We start from the raw sequence: 6000 nt of genomic DNA on the forward strand, positions 1-6000 counted from the left end.
AAGAGGTTAAACATACCTCACATTCTTAAAAACAGTTTCTACATAAATTTGAAACTATTTTGCATGGGAAATCTATTCTCTATCCATTTTTTATTTATTAAATGCTTTATTTATACCAGTACAATACACTTGAGTAATAATCCAATAATACATGGTTCTGTTAGTGAAATCATTCCAGCTTTGGCCATTAGTAGCTCTTTCAGTTGGCTCCTGTGTCCTTTTACACACATATATCATTGTGCGTTGTGGATTTTATTTATTTTTTTAAGCATTTTATGGCATCTGTAGAATAATCTACACTTATCTTGAACATTTTTTGTTCTAGGTCCTATAATAAGTTATTTCTCCAAGAAATCTTGGTTACTTTTATTGGAGAACGGTATTAGACATTAGAAACTATGTCCGAGGTGTGTTTATTGCTACTGGGTGCCATTGATTTTAAGTCATCTCAAGGAAATATATACTTGTATACAAGCTCATATATTCGTACATATCTATAAATATTTCCGTTACTGGTTCTATAAATATTAAGCTAAAATGAGTTCGTATTAATGTTCCCAACTTTCATCCATTACTAAATGGATACTTCTAGTCCTTTTTACTTGCCTGTAACATCTCACTCCAAAAGTGAGAAACCTGATTTTCAACCTAATGGTGTTATTAATCTCATATTATAGATATGGACACTGAAGATTAGAGAAATATTATGACTCACATAAGATCTATAACCAATTGGCATTAGCACCCAAACCCAAATGCAGTCAAATTTTTTATTCTAAATCCAGTGCCCTGAATCTCTTCATCCTACATCATGCTTTATAGGATTTGTGGATATCATGTGTGAATTGAGAGGTGTCTTTGATATCACCTCTAAATACTTAAAGTGAAAAAAAATTAAATACTTTAAGAAATATGTAAAAGATCACATAAATGTTTATAATGAAGGTATTCAATCATACAAAAAGTATGAATTGTGGGATACAATATTCCAGCTGCTCTTTTAGACACTTGGGTGCAACTGACAAAATATGAAAAACCCATGCCTTCACAGTCAGTTATATATGTCCTGAGTTGAAATGTGAAAAAGAACAAACAAATCAGAATGGATTAGCATGAATTTTCTTAGTCTGCCTTCTGTTTTTTAAAGCTAGCTAAAAAATAATGCTACCTGGTTAGCTTTATTTTTCTCTTTTAGTTGCCAGTTACTAATAATATTCATGAGATCATACCTTCACTTAATTTTCTATACATTGGCAATTTTTCGAAACCACATGTTTTCAAAGTCTGACATATGCTATTTACACCTTTCTATCTGTATGATAAACAGTTATTTTAGCTTTATTTTCTCTAGAAAACTACAGTTAAGATTTCCTACGATTATAATCTCCTTCTCATTCTAGTGGCATCTTTGCATCAATTTCAGGGCATCTTTAGACTATTATTAACACAGTCATCTATCTGGCATGACTTGAAAGCAATTCTGCCAAGAGGCAGGGAGACTAACCTTTGGAAATCCCTTCAAACTTCAGGTTAATGCTCAGAAAAAAAAAATGTCCTGGTAGATTATATGTAAGGGGTAGTAAATCTCCTTTCTTAAAGTTTATCAAGACCAGTCTATGGATTTAAGCATCAGCTCTGATTGAATGATACCTGAAGATGAAGAAATGTTCCACTAATCTCTGATTGCTCTACTTTCAGTTAGCCTGCAAGCATGCTCAAGTGCAAATATCCTTTGAGTCCTGACTTGTTCTCACACTGCCATTGTCAGGTTATTCCTGTAGTCACCTTGCTGGTCTCCTAGTCTCTCATTTTGTTACATCCACACGCCAGATTAGTCTTTAAAAAAATGACTTTCATTATATTGCATTGAAAACCCCTCTTGTTCTTCATTTCCAGAATCTTGACCTTTTTCAGAGTAGGATTTCTTTTTTCTATAATTTTCATCTGACTTTTTGAAGGCATTTAAGTAGTTCCCAAACTTCCCATCTTCTTATATTTGAATCTTCCTATGCTCTTCCCAACCATATTGTATATTTGCTGCAAGCCATATGCCTTCTGATTCTTGATCTTTACACACTGCCTTGTGAAGAGCTGAGAACAGGGCAAGTACTCAACCCAGAGAAGCCCCTATTTAAAATCCTTGACATTTGTCTTTACTTGCAATAGCCTATCCATTTGCTTCTATGCTTGAGAAAGCTATTGTGGAAAAATTAATTCAGAGTTTCAGAGAATATGTGGATCACAAATTTAGGAAATAAAGAAATGCTTCCAAGTTATGGCATCATTTATAAATGGCTGGACTACTTACGCAGTGTGTCACATTTCTTCTTTTTTTTCATTGTACTTCATGTAAAGTATATGAGTTTCAGAATCTAAAAGACTTAGGGATAAATTGCAAGCCCAATTTACAGTTGTATGGTTTTACACTACACAAGGGAAAATACTGTGAGTACCAAAACACAGGCTATTAATGTGTAAGTACTGTTTCTAGTTATCATATATAATATCTTTCATTCCTACTTTTAGTCTTTATGTCAATATGGAAACTAAAACATTCTGAAAAATATTGAAAAATCAATGATTATTTAATTTATCCTCTGTATTTTACAAGTGAGAGTCTGAAACAAGAGAGGTCAATTGACCTGTTCACATTCATAAAAGGAGTTAGCCATTCAGAATGCAAGCCAGGTCTCTTGAGCCCTGGATCACACTTTTCCTGCTGCTGTTTCTTTCCCAATTTACCACTTATTATTGTTCTCTCAGTTACTGTCCACGCTGCTTCCTCTATTCAACCCTCACATAGTGTTGCTGATCAATCTTTTCCCTTGCTTTGGTAGTGTTGAGGGAAAGAATCCTCATCACTATTGCTTTTCTCTGCTATATACTGGCTTTGATGGTTTTTTAAGAGCAACTTCTAAAACTAAAAGCAGGAATTTCACTTATATAACAGAATTAATAATGGACTGCACTGACAACAAGATAAAAGCATTTGAGCAATAAAAGGGCCATTGATACAATTACACCCCAGGACCCCATTTTACAGATAATGTTTAGAAAAAGAACACATAGTTACAAAAGACACTTCCATGATTTTGTTTTCTCTAGTTGATAATATCCAGGATTAAATTGTGTTTGAAACAAATCTAAGTCATAAGAACTGTTTTCAATCCGATCTTTTCTGCAAATGTATTTAAGGAAAAATTTTCAGTTTCTTGATAGAAAAGTAAATAATTTCAAAGGAGTAGCAGAAATATAAACTAAATCATAGAGAGGAAATTGAGGGGAAAAAAGGCACACCTAGGATTAGTATAATAGAAGCCATCGAACCACCAGCACCAGGTTTTCCTTAGATGATACTTAGATCCCTTGGCTTTGGAGACCTTCTCTATATGATGGGTATGATGATAAAAGTGGAGTCCATGCTTTCATAGTCATAGTCATAGTTCATAGTCATTGGTATTCTAACTTTTCTCATTAGTGCCTCCTCAGCTCCTATAGCACCTTTCTTGGTGAATTTCTTGCTCTTTGCAGTCCTATCTTGTTGCATACTTCACCATGCCAAAAATTTTTCTCTTCTTCTGTTCTGATATTTGAGATTTCTCATATTTGCTAATACATTCATGAATAAGACTAAGAAAATGCAACATAGATTTATAGCTTATCTTTGCTTTTACAGCGGTCATTTTCATGCTAAAGAATAGGCCACTCACAGGTCACAGCAAACCAATGTATAATGTCTTTTTTTTCCTCTTAGATGTGAATGAAGTTAGTATACATGTGTTAGTGTAATCCTCAGGTTTCCATTTATTTCATAGGAAGCATATGACATCCAAGACTTTAGAGAGGTAAAGGCCAAATAAAATGACTTCTCATTATCAAACTATAATTTAAGACTCCCTTTTATGTTGCTATTAGCCCTTTTCTTACACCATAGTGTTCTCAAAAATGTTCAAGCAATAAAAATCTTTAAGGGAAGAAATGCAATGGGAAGGGAAGTAAAGAACAGACGACACTAAGGAGGTATCATGGAAAGCATGGTAGATATAGGCTAACAGCATCTGACTATGAATCCTAGCTCATCATTTACTACCTGTGGGAATTTACACAAACCACTTCACATTTCTGAACTCCCATTTTTCTGCCCTCTGGTAAAATGGAAGTGCTAATACCTCCTTTGATGACTGAATGAGGTCAAGCACAGGACTCACTAGTGCAGGCCTACAATTTATTATAGTTCACTGCCTTTATGCCCCAATTATTAGGCCACTGATTAAATAAATACAAAGTCACAGTGCTCATGTAGCCCTTGTGTTCCCTTTCACCAAATGTCTAGGCCCATTTTACTTACTCCTATTTTCCAAAACATATTTTTAACTCTTAATATATTGAATTAAAACTCATATATGAGGGATGTCTGGGTGGCTTAGCGGTTAAGCACCTGCCTTTGGCCCAGGGAGTGATCCTGGAGTCCTGGGATCGAGTCCCACATCAGGCTCCCTGCATGGAACCTGCTTCTCTCTCTGCCTATATCTCTACCTCTCTCTCTGAGTTTCTCATGAATAAACAAATAAAAAAATTAAAAAAAAAAACATGTATATGGAAATGTAATAAAAACAAATATGTACAGTTTAATGAATTGTAAAGTGGACAGTAGGTTTGTCCCTCAGTTCAAAAAAGAATAGAACTAGCATCTCAAGTGTTCCTGCATCTCTGCTAAATCCCAGCCCCTCCTTCCCCATCAGTAACCACCATCTTGACTCAACGATATTCAATTTCTTACCTTCCTTTATAGTTCCATTGTCCACTTATGCATGCACACATGTGCACATACATGATAAATATTATTTTGGAATGATACAGACTGTACTCTACTGATTGTATTGAGCTTTGCTTTTTCTCCTTGAGTCTTCTTAAGATTTGACTATATTGTTAGTGTAGATTGTTTTCATTACTATACATAACATTTCCTCAAATATGTAGAATACATACATTTTATGTCTATACAGTTGCATTTGGGTTACTTAGTTTGGGATTATTATAATGTTTTTATGAACATTTATATATACATATACATATTTATACCATATATTTCTGTGCAAAGTCATACTTTTCATAGGTTACAACCTAAGAATGGATAAATATACATAGTGTATGCAAATATTTGTGTCTATTCAATACTGCCAAGTGTTTTTTCTAAAGTCTTAGTACGAATCTATACTCTTACCAGCAGTAGATACTTATTCCCACTGTTCAAAATTCTTCTCAATATTTAGAATTGACATGCTTCTTAGTTTTATCATGATAATTTTTTTGTTTTGGCATTGTAATATCTTTAAATCTCTTTTCTAATCTCTTTATGGTTTTAATATATTTATATTTCTTTGGTTATAAATGTGCTTGAACATTTTTTCACATCTTTTTGGATATTTGGATTTTCTCTTCTGTGACCTGCTAATTCTTTTCCTACTGATCTGTAGGGGATACTTATATATTCTGGAGAGGAGTCTTCCATATATTTTTTATGTTGCAAATAACTATCCCATTCTGGGGCTTCCATATTTACTAGTTAAATGGTATATTTTGATGGAAAAAAGTCTTAATTACAGTGTAATCCATTTATAAATTTATTTTCTTTAGAGTTATTGCTTTTTGTGTCTGGTTTAATAATCATGTTCTACCTCAAAGTTAGAGAGTTTTTCTTCTTTGCACTTTTCTAAAATATTTGTTATTTTCTTTGCATAATTAAGGCTAATGTCAATCTAGTTTTTATTTTTACATGAAGAAAGGTCCAAAAGTATTTTTACCATTTGGCTTCTAGTTGTCCAAGGTTCTTTCTCACCTTCTATAGTGACAATTTTGTCATAAAGTAAATGTCCATACATGTGTGTCCCATTTCTGGGGTTGCTACTCAGTTTCTTTGGTATGTCTGTCTACTTTTCTTCAGTACTATTGTGTCTTACTATAATTTTCTAATAAATTATTATGTTTTATAAAGCTAGT

The sequence above is a fragment of the Canis lupus genome, chromosome 23 (genome assembly GCF_048164855.1).
Source record: "Canis lupus baileyi chromosome 23, mCanLup2.hap1, whole genome shotgun sequence".
Classification (NCBI taxonomy): domain Eukaryota; kingdom Metazoa; phylum Chordata; class Mammalia; order Carnivora; family Canidae; genus Canis; species Canis lupus.